The sequence below is a fragment of the Zonotrichia albicollis genome, chromosome 3, assembly GCF_047830755.1.
Source record: "Zonotrichia albicollis isolate bZonAlb1 chromosome 3, bZonAlb1.hap1, whole genome shotgun sequence".
In the NCBI taxonomy this organism is placed as follows: Eukaryota; Metazoa; Chordata; class Aves; order Passeriformes; family Passerellidae; genus Zonotrichia; species Zonotrichia albicollis.
Window position 1 is genome coordinate 47,591,615 of NC_133821.1, and position 17,282 is coordinate 47,608,896.

General features: G+C 41.9%; 1 protein-coding gene across 5 annotated transcripts in view; it reads left to right on the forward strand.

Moving 5' to 3' along the window:
• The window catches only part of RASGRP3 (RAS guanyl releasing protein 3), a 59,831-nt gene that overhangs the window by 11,949 nt on the left and 30,600 nt on the right, over positions 1 to 17,282 (forward strand). For 2 of the 5 annotated variants that reach the window (XM_074537328.1, XM_074537331.1), the window contains exon 1: positions 436 to 864. The exons of 2 other annotated variants lie outside the window; for them this stretch is intronic. The gene's annotated coding sequence lies outside the window, so the exon portion shown is untranslated. Of the gene's footprint in view, positions 1 to 435; positions 865 to 17,282 lie in introns of those variants that run through there. One more of the 5 variants, XM_074537330.1, reaches the window with a different exon arrangement.

The window sequence follows — 17,282 nt, forward strand, 5'->3', positions numbered from 1 at the left end:
AAGTCTCAGTTGAATTTCAGTAATGTGTGACTACATATCAGCCTGGAAAATTCCATCAAAACCTGTTCCTTTCTTGACTTCAGCATTTCTCCTTCATTTGTCCTACATCTGGGAACATGGGGATAAGGATGCTTTTTTTTGCTCTCTCTGTTTAGACTGATAGTCCTCACCTCAAAGGGTCTGTCTCAGCCTGACTATACAATGTCTGGCAAAATGCAGCCACAAAATCCATGATGTAAAAATGCCAGATGCCAAAATTAAAGTATTAATACTCACCACTCTACTGTCCAAACATAAAAGATAGTAATGTTACCCTTAAGAACAACTAATCCCCAAAAGTGGGATTGTTCGTGTGTTTTGCATGATCACTGGAGTGGCCTGGTGTTAAAGACACTAGGAATGCAACAGTATTTTAAATTTTACTGTTCCTGTTTAAATTCCTGTATTAAAACACAGCAAAGTCTGAAGTCAGAAAAAACCTGAAGCAATCAACAGGGATGTGTTTAACTTTCCACTTGTGCTGCCCCTACTGTCGATTAAGGCTTATCTACTGTTTGGTGTTAGTCATTAAAAAAAACCCTACCAACAAAAAACCAGAAGTTATGGAGCACACAGCGCCGCGTTCCACTCAAATGCTCCAGCAAAGGCTGCTATTATGAAAAGGATTTTCTAATAGGGGGAATAATGATCTTCAGATTCTAACCTCCTGGCACGGCAGTGAGATTTATCAGGAGGGGCATGTGACCAGTTAAGACACACAGCCCCAGCTTGAAGGAAACAGCTGCTCATTTCATGCTTTAGCACTTGGCAGCTGGACAAGGAAGGGTGATGTTTGTGTTGAATACCTCTGCAGAACCAAGTACAGTAAGTGATTTTCCCTGTTTTTGATTTTTTTTTCCTAAACTGTCACTGCTTTCCCGTTTTCATCCTAGACCTTTCATAAAAATACTTGAAAGAGTGAAGCATATTTTTGAAATTTCATTGATAAGCAATCATTCATGCTTAGATTGCCTGCATTTTTCTGACCTGTGATTAGCAGCATTGTTTTTGGAACAAGGCAGGTACGGTGTTTTGCCCTCGTGCTAGCCAGGAAGGGACAGTGGTGCTCACTTAGATGATGGAGTGAGGAGGCTGTTTGTGATGATTGCATTTTCCTTTCTCTGTAGAGCTAGCCAATAGGTAGCGATGCAACTTGAGTATAGAGAAATCTCAGTGTTTGGCTTAAAAGTACCAGTGTAAGGAATTGAAGGAGGTACTCCCTCAAAACAGTGTGATCAATCTGAGTAAAATTGCTTGTTACTTTCTGAGAGTGAATGGAGAGATTATTTTAAAAGGAAAAGGTACAAATAGAGAAATGCAGGAAGGGTGAAGATGTACTGATTAAGATACTATTGAGGCATTCTGAATAATAATGCATAATTAGACTGTGAAGATTGAAAAATTGCAAAAACCAGGGAAGGAGTCTCCTAAATTTCTCCAAGCTCTTAATTCAATTTATTTTTGGGTACTTGCACGTTTTGTGGTTTTGCTTCATGAATGATTGATGTCTCTGTCTGATAATTTTTGACTCTTACAGTCTGAAGTTTTCTTTCAAAACCAGAGTGTAGGATACATAAAAAGGAACTTTTGATCAATTATTTACATAGAGATGAATCAGGTTTCTTTGGAGGAAGACTTAGGAGGAACAGGAGCAGGTGAATGAGTGATGGATCTTTATATGTGATAAGATTAAGGGGCTCCAGGTAAGGTTATAGAGGGGCAGACAGAGCAGTGGGGTCCTGTTGAGGAAGGTGTAAGAGTAAACACTGACAGGTTGCATGCAGTCTCTCCTTTAAAGGTGGGGAGAATAAGCTTTTCAAATATTTCTTTCATAAGAAAGTGAAACTTTGCTTCTTTTTGAAGACTTCTCTTTAAACTATAGTTTATGATTTCGACAGTTAATTGGTAATTTTATGGGAAAATGTCAATCGGTTTCAATTCTTCACAAAACCAGAAGTCTGTGTGGCTTCCTGCCTGTTTGTGTCTCCAAGGGTAGACTGCCTTTGAACCAAGAGCTGAAATGCTCTCAGCACCCTGCAGCCCTCCCACAGGGATCCTGTGGAACACCATTAACAGAGCAGAGCCACAGGTCCTGAGGTGCTGGTGCTGCCCTGGGCACCTTGGCTGCAATGGGGCCCTCCAGCCTGTCCACATCTCCATTCCATCTGGGGCAGGGAGAATAACTTGTTTCCTGTCACTTTTTATTACTGATTCCACAATAAGTTTAATTTTCTTCAGAACTGCAGGAATTCTGATTTTAAGTAAGATTATGTCGTGGTGTGCTTGTTTCCAGATGCTGCATTTTGTATTTATAATGAGTGATTTTGTATTTATCATGAGTGCTCTGTGTTAAGCAAACTGTCCAGGACTTGTTGCAAACCTAAGTTAAGCCCCAAATCCACCAGAAAACAGACATGAGCTCAGTCCATACCTGCTGTAACTTCTTCCTCCCTGCTTCTCCAGAGCCACTGTGCCAGGGCTGGTGCACAAGGTTCATGTAAAGCCATAATATGGCTCTGCACCAGCTGGGCTGGGAGCCAGCTATGTGTGCCTCTTGTGCAGCTGATTAATTCTCCACAGAGCTGGGAGTTAACTGTAATATAAAAGAGGCAAAATCATGATTGCAAAGTAAACATGAGATAACTGCACTACTGAGCTTGCCTTCAGGTAATAATGTCTGAAAACATCTTCTTACGGTGATAGCTGAACTGTCGCAAAGAAATGTGGTGGGAGAGCTCAGTTTTGTGCCTCTTTACTGTTGGTTATAAAGGTAATTTGCAATCAAGGAGAATAACTCATCACTTGGATCTGCAAAGTTTAAGACAAAAAACCCTGCTCTATTTACAGCTTCCAGCTGTCATTACTGTATCTGATTCTGATACAGTAATGTAAATTCAGGACTCATGATGAGACTTAAATTCTCTGTCCACAAAATGAAGAAAACCTGATCATCACAAGATTCTCAAGAGTGTAACTGTTTCAATCCTTATCACTAAGTCATTTTGGCATGAATATTTACTGTTAAACACAGCCAGTGTACTTTGAGAAATAAGTGCAGTCATCAGGCTCTCCTCACTTTTTGGTTTCTCTCATAAAATCTAACTGCAATACCTGTCACTGCAACACCAGATGTGGAACACCACTGGGGCACACACTGATTTTGCACTAGAGCAGAAAACACAACCTCTGTACCACCAACCTTTACATTATTTTATAATTCCTGATCTCATAAAAAACAATGCTCAGCTTCTTGAATATACCCCCCCATCATGTTCGTGTAAGTCAGGCAGGTCAGCATAGGCATGAAGCACAGTAATTAAATTTCAGCATACTTTGTTCTGCCCTTGGTTTGCCCCTTGATGGATTTCTAGAAAGCCCAATATAAAACTGAAAGTTCATCCTGGATTGGTTTTTATTACATTATACAGGAGCCTGGGTAGCAGTGGGGACGCTGCTGTCCCTGTGCAGAAGCTCAGTGCAGACCCTCGTCACTGAGAGCATTGTAAGGGTCCTGTTAAATGTTGTCCCTTTGCTCTGAGGAAATGCTCAAGGCAGCCTGGCAGCTCTCTGAATGGGTATATTTCTGCTCTAGAGCAAAACATGCAGCTGAGAGGCAGCTGCAGTTGTGCTAGCCCCTCTCTAGCTGAAAATGCCATTGTACCAAGGAGCCACTCCCAGGATATTCCTGAATAAAAAGAGGAAACTGCTTTTAAAAATACTGTAAGGGCACTTGTGTCATTTTCTTTTTTCCTAAGCTACCCAGGCCTGGTTACAATACATTTGTACAGGTACTCTAAACAACTTGCATTGAGTGTTTTCTTTTAACATATTTATGGCATATTCACTTTTCACTGCTGAATTTGATAAATTTGTTTTCGAGCTGGCCCTTCCTTACAAGTCAGAAATAGCAAGGTTCTACCCCTAAGAGTTTGAATCAGAAGCCTGAAACAAATTCTCAAGTCTTCTGGTTTTAGCTCTTCGTTGCTTTTCTCTGTTTTTTCTATTCAATGTGAATAGCCGGTGAAGTAGTACCTTTTCATTAATTGGTTTTCTTATTGGTATATCATATCTAAAAACCACCTGACCACCAGAATAAGAGGTGTTGTAGCAGGGGGGGGAACTTTTCTCTTGTAATGAATGCAAAAGATTAACAGCTACAAGCACCGGCAACATCAACACCACAGATTTGGTGAGTCCAGTTCAGCTACAAAGACTAATCCTACAAATACATAGGTATTTGCTGAGCTGAAGTCATGAGAGATCCCATCAGAAAGCTCAGCTAACACCTAAGTGTGCATGAGGTCAGGATCAACGTGTGGGTGTGTGGAAATACCCACAGCTCAGCAGAAAATACAATTACCCCTGAGAACTACTCTGGTTGTTTTGGTGGCCATCTGCTGTCTCACTTCTCTGAATAACTGCTCCCCTTGACCACATTCAAATAAGTGAAATGGTTTGGCTCTCTCTACAGAGTACTCTCCCACCTGTGATTTATGCATATGCTCCTTACTAATGATCTGGAGTTTCTCAGGCAAGGGGAGTGGGCCTCAGCATCTTGAGAACCTGCCAGGCATAATAATTTGTGCAAAATTAGTGAGACCTGAGATATTCTTGTTCAGATACCTCATATATTTAGCTCCTGCAAAGAGAAAATAACTGTATCACCTTAAATTAACAGAAATTTGATAATTCAGGAGTATGTCTGCTTTGGACTACCACAAAAGTCATACCAAGCTTAATATACAGTAGCTGATATATGCATATATTAATATTCCATGTTATATGCATCAATACATTTCCATATACAACTCCTTCCACTCTTGTTAAAACTGCCTCTCTTTTCAACCCCTCCTAAGGAAACCTGTTCACTCAGAGCAGTGATGGGCTTGTGCAAGGGGGCCTGGAGTGCTAGTGTGTGCAGGAAGATGAACAAGTATTTTTCATTATTTCTGAAGTATATTTTACTCCTCATGCCTGAAACAGGTTGAAGATTTCAACACAGAAATCAGTCTTAGAGACTGGAATTTAAGTCATACATGGCATGGTCAAATAGACTGAACATGGCTTGTATGGGGGATATTTGCTTGCTTGCTAAACATGTTGATAATGCTGCCTTTGACACATGATCAAAGGTTTATATATTCTTTGTCATAATGCTGTGTTCTTGTACATGTTTTTTAGAAAGATGAACATTTCTCCAGCTTAAACTCTGAATTTCCCTAATCTGAAGTAGCATTATTACAGAAAAGCTTCTATTCATAACCCATCATTCACTTAGATTCACTCAGTCCATAATCTTGATGCTGGTTCATGTGGCACACACTGGTAAATTGGTTGTTTCACAGCAATGCATTGTTCAAGCCCAGAGCTTGTTTGGAAATTTCTGGTGTTGCCAGTGGGAAGTAAAAAAAACCCCATCTTATGCAAATGCATAATTTATTACAGTGGGGAAAATTACACCAGAAAAAGTTTGCTGAATTAGGGCTTGAGTCAATAGCCATGACATTCCAGCCTTATCACACTGTTCATTAAATAGCTTCCTTAAAAGACTAACAATCTCCTCTGCTGAAGATGTCTTGCCTGCTTTAGCTTGGTTACTCATGTTCTACGTTGCTGAATTCATGAACACATACTTCCTGGAACAGCTGCCACCCTTCCTAAAACTCTTGGTTTCCAAGCCCTGCCCTAATGACTGTCTGTATATTTTTATCTTAAGTGGGAGTTGGGGCAGGAACTAGAATTCACCTTTTCCCCTCCTCTTGAGTGAATGCTCATCCCCTTAAATTACAGTCATGCTCTTGCTTGCTTGCTCCCTGCAGACCAAAGAAGCTTCATTATTTCAAGTAATATGAGGTTCTGAGGATGATAAATCTCCTCTGTAGTCTCAGCCAAGATAGGGTGAGGTCTGCAATCCTTCCATGAACTTGAAGAGTTGATCCTGTGCCTCTCATAGCTTTAAGGAGTGTTCAGAGCTCTTGGAAAAAGGAATCTGGGCATCATGATTGCACCTATGTAGCGTGGGATTGACATGTTAGGTGTGACTAAAGGATGCTTGACACAGACAAGGCAGAGGACTTTCATGTGTACAGATCCCAAAAGGATTTAGGAGTGACCTAAGTAGGGAGCTTCTTGATGTTACTGACTCAGACTTTAATATCAAAAGTGCAGAGAGTGGTTACAAGCTCTAGACTGTCACCTTCTGGGGTGAGGAGGCGAGAAGTGAGAGACCGAGCTGGGAAACATACCCCTGGATCAGGCTGTAGAAGTAAAAGGGAGCCAGGATTTGGGCTCTTAATCCTCCTTTTGGATCTAATTCTCAGCTCCTATTGCAGAACTAAAATAAGAGTCGTGTTTTTCAGATTAATATATCTTAAGTTTGCCTCATGTCTGTGTTTCAAAACCATCTCCTTTTTGAATACTCAAACTGATTAAATTATATTGAATTAGAAACTGGTGGAAAATTTGACTTGAGCATGGTTACCTGGTATTCTAATGCTTATAGAATTATAGTTTGGTCCTGTAAGTAAGCTTGAAAAAGACCAAGGTGTTATGAAAACTTGACTGCAACAACAGCCAGTCTTTCAATGATAAATGCTGGGGGAAGAACAAGTCCCTAAGCCTCTAAATCAGCTTTTAAATCAATATCTTCCCAGCTCCTTCATCCTTTAATTTCTTCCCCTTACTTGACCATATTTTTCACTTGATATTAGCTTTACTACATACACACAGGATTTTTTATTTTTTTTTTTTAGAATTATTGGAGTTTAGCAGATCTGTAAGGAAATTCTGATAAGGTCCTTAAATTTAATAACTATATGCTAAGGAGTAAAGAGTTATGGGTGTCTTCTATGAATTCAAAACAAACAGGTTTGAATTAATTCAATAAGAGTCTTTCAAGTTGCTTGGGATGGTCTGAACTGGCCACTGCAAAGTTGTAATACTGCCAGTTGACTGGCTGGGTTTAATCCACCACACCACAAGTGTTCTGGGTGCAGTATGTGATTCTCAGCTGTTACAGCTGCAGCAACTGCTCATGCTGCTTTTCAAATAATGGTGAATCCTTAGCATTCATGAGCTTTAAAGAATTGCAGTGTTGGATCTTAAGACATGAGCTTCGCAAACTTAACCAATGGGTTTTGATAAGGTTTGTTTTTCTGAAGTCCTATGGTAGTAGCGTGTTCTGTGGCTGTGGAAGGGGATATTTGTGTAGCTGCAATCCTGTGATAGATATTCTTTCATGCCATAAATATATAGCTGCCAAAATAGTATTAGCAAAATAAATATCAAAGTTGCTTGTTTGAAGTGTTACTTATTAAAGCAGGAACTGTGAGACGCTTTTCCTCTTTTTTCTGTGAGATTTTATTTTCGCACTGCTCCTTCCCCTTTTTCAAGTTGTCTTGCTGTTCTGTGTATTTTTATATACAATACAATCTTAGGTTACTCTTTTTAAAGAAGGCATTTAACTTGTTGGCTGCAAGCTGTCTTATTGTTAGGAAGGTATGTGGTTATTAATAAAGCTCACTCTGGCCCAAGTGCTTGGATATAGGAATATAGATGACACTGTTCTCATATCCTGTACTGTGGTGACACTGTTCTCATATCCTGTACTCTGTAGACTTCTTGTATCATAAACAGCTTTAGAGGTTTGCTGTTTCTTCATGTTTGTACAAACCAGTGCATGTTTCTTAGTAGATTGCTTGGTGAGGAAACAAAGTTTTGTCAGCTCACTGATGGTTGCTTTCTTACCTCTGAAAAAAGAGTACAAAATCTAGTCAGACACACTGAAACCAGGTAATAATATCTTTGCTGCTCTTCTCTGTTGGAGGCTTAGCATTTAGAAAAACTCTGAAGTGGCCCAAGAAACAGTGTATGCCTGTGTTTAAAACGTTCTCTTTGCACCATTAAGAAATATGAAGCTGCTGTTGTTCCTGCCATCTTCTCAAGGGAAACTCAAAAATAACAACTAGAGGGGAAAAGCTGCTTACATATTTTGATGCCCAGCATCAGCTGACAGAATTCCAAAAAGAAAGATACTGGATCTCTCCTGACTTCAGGGCTGTGGTTTCACTCTACAGCTGCTTGCCTGAGTCCTGAGGCACTGGTGACTTCTGCAGCTGCAAAACCACCCAAGCCAAGCACCCTGCTTCATGTGAGTGTGCAGGAGAGAGCAATTTGCATGGTCCCCAAGGGTCACACAGCAGCTCTGTGTGTGCCATGTGTGTCTGTCACCTCTCCCTAGCGCTGTTTTCATTGGCATTCTCTCCCTAAAGAGCAACGCTCCCAATGGATGGCAGCTGCCACCGGGACTGAGAAAGGTTGCTGGCCATTAGCAGCTGGCCCAGCCACACTCCTCATGTGGGACCTATTAACAGGTCTGTGGGAAATAGCAGTTCCATGTGAACCACTTTCTGCACCCATCAAAGGGAAAACAAAGGATTATCCCATTACAAATGCACAGTAACAGCCAAAGGAGTGAAAGCAGCCAAAGCTCTGTCCTGTCCTCTGTCCTTTTAACTCTGTCTTGCTCCATCTCAGACATCCAGTTTCCCATTACTTAAGTCTCTGAAAGCCTCTTCCTGCCTTTATTGTTTTACCAGTTGCTGCCTTCAATTTACTGCGCTGATAAGTACTTCCCAGGCTGTAAATATGCAGTCGAGACATTTGTGAAGCCAATCTAGGTTTTGATTGCAGTCACAGGAGGAAAGGTCAGCAGCAAAATGCTCTCACTGCACTGGGAGGCCACTCCTCTCACTAGGGTAGGTATAGATTGTGACTTCATTGGGAGAGGTGTGAGGGAATGTAGGGGTTAACAGGACTGAAGCAGATGAAACTCCCCTTTTCACAAGGTGATACCCTTGCTTTTAGTGGATGTACAGTAACTGCAGTTGTTCTTCAGTTTGGGAAAGGCCAGAAACCAGAAAGAGTGAGAAATCAAATATGATCATCACGGCTGAAAATTATAGCAGGTAAGCAGGAGGTGTTGAATTCTCCCCAGTGGTATCTGTGACTGCAGAGAATGATTTTGTCTTACCTTCGTACAACATAGATGGCCAATGGAAGAGGGAGAGTGTTTTAAAATTTTACTTTTTGGGACACTTAGCTATAATCTCTACTGTTTGGGTGGCCAGCAGAAGCCTGTAGAGCTTGGTGGGCTTGAGAAGCTCCGTATGTATCTGCAATTCCTGTGGCATCATCACAAAGGGTGGCACTGATGTTTGCAGGGTGGCTGTCTCCACTGTGGGGCACAGAAAGTACTGTTCCATGAGTAATTAGTCTACAGTGGGAAACAACTGGAAATTATAGAATTATATGGAGTGAAAAAAACTTCTTCTAAGGGAAAAAAATTATTTAGAAGCTATGGGTTTATTAGACAAGAACTTGATACCTTGATAACTTACTGAATTTTAATATGAGTTACATGCTCTTATGACTCCTCTTTGCCTTAAAATGGATTGAAAAGTTGTGTGAAACTAAAAGCAGTGCTGATTTCTAAAACTGTCCTCGCTCTTGGAATATTTCACAGCTTGAAAGAAGTCACTATCCAGGGACTATGCTGCTACTGAAAAATTTTGCCTTAGTTAAAAATAAGACATAGCAAGTGTTGCAGTAGATTTTCAAGCTGAACATACAAGAAACTCCAGGCAGATAGGGCCTAAGATTTCTTAGTAATCTAATTAATAAATGTGATTTTTCTGGCTTGTCTTGAAGAGAACATATCTGGTTAAGGTAAACAATAATAAATAAGGTAATAACAATAAGGTAAACAATAATAAAATATTAAAATATTTTGTGACAGATATATTATTATATTATTACCATTGCTCAGATGGTAATAAATATTCTGGGGGTTTGTCTTTCTGACAAACTGAAGGGCTGATTACTTCCCCAGATGTTTTTTAAAATAACTAAAATAATTGGTTTCTACTTGGGCTGGACCAGGCTCATTATAGGCATGTAACAGTGTAAGGAGTTGTGACTATAAGATGTATTTTAACTCTGACTTGACTAGGCTAACAAAGCAGACTTACTCTTGAAAGATGCTCTGTGCAAGTCTGTGAATAGCAAAGGTAATTGCCAGGAGTTTCTCAGAAGGCAGTAATGTAACTTGTAGGAGGCATTGATGGTGTCTTGCTTGGCTTCTGAAAAAAGATCAAGTTAGAGAGTGTGAAACTCTTACTGCTGTTGCTGTCCTCTCCCTTGGTGCTGGAGATCTCTAATGTGTCTGAAGCACAAATATTCCCAGAAAAGCTGCATCCCCTGGTGTCACACATGTTAATCAAATGTCTGATATTGGTAATTTGACTTTACTGGGAGAAGCAAAATCATTTTCATGACAAATCTACTGAGAAATATGGCTGGCAGTTTTCTTCTTTTGAAAACAAACTAAAGTCTTCCTTAGCTCTCCCTTTTAACATGGTGCATTCTGGGCAACTCTACTACCTTGACCCATAGAAAGTGGAAGATGCCATCAGCATAGTATTGGAGCAAACCAAGGATGTCTGCTCAGATTTTCCTGCCATTTATTAGCTGGAGTCAAATTACAGAGGCAAATACCAACAAAGTAAATACAGGAAACAAATATAGAGGTGGATGGGACAAACCTAAAGTATGGTAGATAATCAATTCCATAAAATGCTAGTATTGCAATTGAGAATGTAATGTTTGTTGTTTTTATAAATCCAGTTATTAAGCTATTATTTTAGGTGAATTATAATGGAGAAAACCTGGGGGTGGTGTATTGAAGTGAAGGGAGACGACCCATCCTTTGATCAGCATCGAACTCCGATTTATTGATTCACCATGCACATTTTTATAATGGTGTTAATTAAGTTCATACATATTGCAAAACCCGAGCTCATCATTGGTCACAGATTACACATTAACCCCTCCTTTTGTTTTCAATACCTGTGGCTTGTTATTGAAACCAAGATTTGTGTTCTCACCCTGATATGAAAGATTCTCAAGGCCTCCATGTTTGTCACTTTGCTTTCCCATACTTTATCCAAGGACAACGTATTTACTTGTTATTGAAGACAGGCTTGAGAACTCTTGCTGTTTACAGAAACATGCCTGGGAAACAGGCTTGAGAATTGCTGCTTACAGCTGCCTTTTACTTTTCCATCAGCTGTATATTTTCATGGCCTCTTTCCTTCAAGCCATGTATGAGCAAAATTCTCCAACAGTGGTGGTGGTGGTAGAGGTGTTATGTTGTCTCTGAAATCCTCTTGGTTATGTTTCACAGGAAGAATGCTAAACAAAATGCTATCTAAGCAGCTCAAGCCTTAATAAAGTGACTTTCTGATTACTGAGATTCTGATTTGGTCGTGTGACTGTCCATTGGCATTCCTCATGATTTCTGTAAGCTTCTTTTTTATCTTAGGTCAGCATGTATTGCACTCCATATGCTAATTTATCAACTTCTACTGGACACCACGGTCTTTTGTGTGTGGGTCTGAACTAACACCTGGGTACTCCATGGGAGTGGATCCATATATCCACTTGGTCTCTTACCTGTGGCCCCATTAATTTAACCTCTGCTTCCATAGAAGATTAGATGTCTAGGGCTTGAAATGGCTTGTATTACCCTTCTGTGTTCATTGGGTGACTTGTGAAAGTAAATATTAAGCTTAGTGGAGCCTTCTCTCAAAATTAAGCATAATGAAACATGTTTTGAGTATTTGTAACTTGAATATTTTTGTGCTAAGGCACAAATGCTCATCCCTTAGAGGCTAAAGTGGATGCAAATAGCAAGGGTTTGGCAGCAGAGAGTCTGCAGGAATGGGCTCTGTGGGAGCAGGCCAGGGGCTGCCCTGTGTCAGACACAGCCACCTCCAGCTGTCTCTGCAAGGGACCCCATGCAGCTGAGACCATCAGCCAAGCTCGTGGCACTTCTGGGAAAACATATTTAAGAAAAGGCAGAAAATTCTGAGGAGGGGAAACACAGAAAAAACAAGGGAATGGACAGGAGGAGGGAAGAAGAGAGGGAATAATAAGGTCAGAGGACAGAGGGGTGCTCTGTGGCAAAGCAGGTACTTCCCTGAAGAGCCTGTGGCCCATTGATGAGTTCATGGAAGGGCAAGTGCACTTCTGAAGGGACTGTGGCCCACAGAGGACCCATGCTGGAGCACAGGACAGAGTGAGAAGGGAGCAGCAGTGGCGAGATGCTGCTGAGGACAGATCCTGACCTCGTGCACTGCTGGCTGTGTCCCCCAAGGATTGGCTCCAGCTGGCCACCAGCAGAGTACCTGTCCCATCTTCTTTTCAATCACAGACATCCCACTCTGTTGTTCAGTGTCTTTTAAAGTTCCCCTTTGGTCCAAAAACAACAACAAAAAGTGAATCGAAGCAATAGGCTGCAGACGGTTGCTGTGGTTTATTGTGTAACTACAAACTTAAGGTGTGTAATAAAGGTGAATGAGTCCTGGGAAGTCAGATGAGCCCAGGACTCCCATATTCCATTTTCATTCCTCTCCTGCCCACAGCAAGACTTGTATCTTGCATTCTCGGAGCAGTGCCACAACGTGTCCCTTGTTCTGTGTCCCTGCTCCATACAACAAAGGTCACTGGTGAGCCAGATGTGCCATCGTGCAGCAGCTGCACGCGGTGCTGAGGTCATGGGCTGGGCACAGGCAGTGGCACTGGGCTGCCTGACAGCCCAGCACCTCTGCCCTGCCCTGTGCCACACCCTGGAGAAACCTGAGCCCCTGTGCCCCTTGCTCGGAGTTTTCTAGCTGTGTGCACTGTAATGAATAAACTGGTCCTGCCCAGCTACAAGAAACACAGAACTGCTGGGACAGAGCCAACTCCAGGAGCCACAAAGTAGGCAACCCAAGGTCTGTGCTGCCTTGAGCCCAAACAGATGTCTTGCTTGCATCTGTGAGGCAAAGGTGCAGTCCCAGCTGGGATTCTTATTATGGTAATTACATTAATATTTGTGGAAACTTACAACAGGAAAGGGTCTTACTGTGAGAGCTTTCATTACATCTACAGGGTAGCAGGTGACCTCTGTCCTCCAGAGCTTGCCCTGGATGTGATTAAGACAGGATAATGCAAAGAGGTGTAGCAAGGGAAGGTACCCTTAAACTTTCTCATGAGACTCGTGATTTCTTCTCAACTTCTTTTTCTGCATGCTGCTGCTGATTGGATTTCCCTGTTGAGCTGCTCCCACTTAGCAGTTCTCCAGCTGCCAGGTGGAAGCTGTTTAATGCAAGCATTCACTGATGTGTTGTGTAGGCTTGGAGGAGGGGAGGTCTGGCTTATTTAAAGCCCCAAGAATGTCCTAATCTTGTAAAGAATACAAGTCTTATGTGTGCAGGCATCTGGAACGTTTATGGATAAACTGGGACCTATAGAAGTGCCTCTGTATTAAGGTGGGACTCTTTGCATGTGCCTCTATTTATTGTCTTTAATTAGAAGGAAAATAGCCCACTTTTAATAAATGGGGAAAATACTATTGGTACATTCAATTTGGCCTGAGTAAAAAGCTGCTTGAATTTAATTTAGCTGAATAAATATTACCCTGTATGTCAAATTTAAGCCTATTAAAAACTGACTTATTGATTTAGCTTGCACCTGTAACCGATGCAATTTGCCTGAAATCCACACATGGAGTCCCCACCCATGGATTTTTACAGGCTTGACATTTTAATATTCTTTAAACTGCTGTAGGTCGTGGGTGTGGAACCCCCCCCTTAAAACAGCCTCCAGTAGTAAAAGTTAAGTCTTTTGGTTTTACCAATTTAAACTTTGGCTTCATGCTGCCCACCCTGTTTACATTACTTGGTGCTTTTGCATAAGATCACAAGTTTGCTGCCAGGGTACCCTTTTTCTTCTAAAAACTAATGTATTGCTCCTGACCACATCTGTCTCAAGAGCTCACAGCCTCCATACTTGTTTCAAGTAATCTAGCAGGACAGTCCACAACAGCACCATCTCAACACTTTCAAAACATTGAACACAAAATGCAATTACACTGCACTTTGTAGTGCTAAGGAAACCTATCTGCTCAGATGAACCGTGTGCATGTGGCTCTTGGGCTGATGGCAGGACTTGGGAGGAGCTCTGTTTTGTAGTTCAGTCCATGGCAAGCTTCTAACCTCTGAGCACATCACTGCAGTTGTTTCTGCTTTCTCCCTAGGGAGGAAGTGCACATCCCATGATAGAAATATTGCATAAAATAAAGCATGACATGCCCGACACCGTGACTTGGTTCATAGGGATATTATGGTTGTTTCTATTGCCTAAATGAAGGAGAAAAAGCTGGTGGCTTTGAGTGCTGAGGTCTGTGTTGGTGGCATTGTTGCTGTGGAAGCCTTCGCCTGTTCCTGATTATCCCTTCCCAGCATGGGGTGGGTTACCAGCAAGACTTGCAGGGGAGATTGCCATTCCAGGTGACCTGGTAAAGAAATGAGAACGGGTGGCTGTGGAGGGCTGTGTGCCTCTTGTGTCCTTAACAACCCATGGCAATCACAGTAAACAAAATCAGATTTATAATTCCATTATAAGGCAAAAATTTATTTGTTTCATTCTAGTGGGCAATTATTCCCTGAAACAACTGGATGGCAATAAGATATTTCAGTGTTATGCTGCAAAGCAACTGAGGGCAGAGGTTCTCAAAGTTATCTTTATTTCAAAGTCCAACTGCACTTTTGGCAATCAATTTTTTAATAATTGCCACATATCTCAAACGCTTAAAAGTTTTTATTTGTAGAAATATTTTGTGATAATTTTATTTTATTTTTCATTTTGTATCTTTCTTGCAGTGAACTGTTGACAGAATATAGCTTATTTAATTTATGTAGATGAAATTTAGAGTTGTATTTTACTCATCCATCTCTGCAGGTGCTGGTGTGGGGTTGGATACCATTGTGGCATGGTTGTAGACAATTCCTTTATTGTTTTAGTAGAACAGCAGTGCTTGATCACACAAGGAATGATGTAATGCTTGTGGGTTTTGGAGTCTGCAGCTGAGATGTGATATCAGGTTTTGACTCAGACCCAGCCAGCCCATTCTTCACTTGGTGGAAATGCCTTATTCTTCTTTAAGAAGCATTATTACAGTAATGTTCTGACCTTTGGTGATCTGATAGGCTGGGGAGGACGACTCTGGGAGGATCCAGGTGTCTGCTACTTAAGTAGTTGTTGTGAAATTGAAGAAAAACACCAAACCTTCAAATTTAGCCAGGGCATTATTTGTTGATTACCATATGGCTGCCTCTGTGTTGTCAGTGGAAGACAGAGACGATACTCTCCTATGCTATATTTTACATATGATGGGAATACCAACAAAATTTAAAAGCCAGATCAAATCTCTTCCACTCCTATATTTCATGCTCAACAATTTTCTAGGCTTAGACAGAAAATACAATTGTTTTTCTCCATTTAATTTTTGAAGCAGTGACTAAAAATATTTTGAAATGGAAATTATTTTATTTTTATCCTCTTGAAAGAAAACCTAAGTCAGATAAATCTGGAATAGCTAGATAGCTGGCTTTGTGGAAGTTACACCAGTTATTTAAGCACTTAGAGAAGGACTTCAGTATGGTCAAAAAGGAAAAACAAGCCCTTAGTGGGATTCTAGCAAAAGTTAAGTGTACAAGGTTGTCATCTTGAAAAACACTGCAGAGCTGCTGGTTAACTCTGAAAGCAAACCAAACAAATGCTCTGCTTACTTTTTTATTTTTTCACTTAAAATACATAAACAGTCTTGGGAGGAAAGACTAACCCTAGGGTAACCATAGCTCTTGTGGCCTGGCCAGCATGTGAGAGATCTCACATCTCTCTGCACTCTCCTGTTCACGTCACACAGCTTTGGGTTTCAGTGCTGGCCCAGCTGTAGCAGGAAAGGTTGAGGCTGCCCAGCCCAGCCCCAGAGCCAGCCTGTTGGACACCACCACCTGCTACACAGGCTTGGAGCAAGGACCTCTGTGTACTCACTCCCCTTTTCCTTAACTGCATGCTCTGTTTGCTGTTGTGTGACAGGATTCGTTTAGTCTCCCCTCAGTTCATTGCAAATAGCATCTCTGTGTGATTCCTAGAAAAGCAGACATGTTCTTTCAAGAGGGGGTTCTGCACCACCAAATTCAGAGGAGAGCGCTTCCTTCACCCAGGAGGGGTGGGATCTAATGCTTGCACCTCTCTGATGAAGTTTCTTGTTGGCTGGCTTGGGCTGAGGCATCGTGGGTGCACTGCCTGGTAGAAACTCCCTGTTCCATGAGCTGTGCTTACATCCTCCAGGATCCTCTCAGCATCAGGGAAGAGAGTCATGTCTAAATCCATTGCTGGATGGGACCAGAAAGAACCTGGCTGTAGGAACACATCTAAAAATAATACGACAGAATCATAGGATTGTTTAGGTTGGAAAAGACAACTTTTAGATCATCAAATCCAACCATTAACAAAACACTGCCCAATCCATCACCAAACCATGTCCCTAAGTGCCACATCTACATCTTTTACGTGCTTCCAGGGATGGTGACTCAGCCACTTCCCTGGGCAGCCTGTGCTTGGCCAGCCTTCCAGTGAAGAAGTTCTCCCTAATATCCAATCTAAATTTCTCTCCCGGTGGAACTTGCGACCATTTCCTCTCATTCTGTTCCTTGTTCCATGGGAGAAGAGGCCAACCCCCAGCTGCTACCAGCTCCTTTCAGGCAGTTGTAGAGAGTGGTAAGATGTCCCCTCAGTCTACTTTTTTCCAGACTAAACAATGCCAGCTCTTTCAGCTGCTTGTCATAGGACTTGCATCTCTGGCTGAATAGAATATTTTGAAGCTCTTCCAGGCAAAACACTGCTGCATGCTTCAAACTGCAGGCTCAGCACTGCAGGATTCTGGGTGCATAAAGAAGTGTGCAGTGCAGGACACTTTCCAGGTGCTGGGATGCAGCACATTGTGCTGCCAGGGCACCCTGGCCAGTCAGTGGTGTACTGAATGGAGATGAGGCGCAGGTGGCAGCCAGCACAGGCCAGCAGTGAGCAGCTCACACGTGCCAAGGCTGTCTGGGAGCTTCAGACACTTCACTTATGAAGCTGCAGGCCAGTCTGGGCATGGTCAGCAGTGCAGACCTACCCTGAATGAGAAGGGATTTCTCCTCTCCCTGGGAGCTGGGAGTTGTGTCAGGATGTTTTGGCCCTGCTTTTGCTGGAGAAGGAGCACTCTTCTCCTGCCTGTGCTGTGGGTGTGAGCTGCCTGGCTGGAGTGGCACCAGCAGGGACAGTGAAGCTGCCACTGCCTGGTGTCCTTGGGT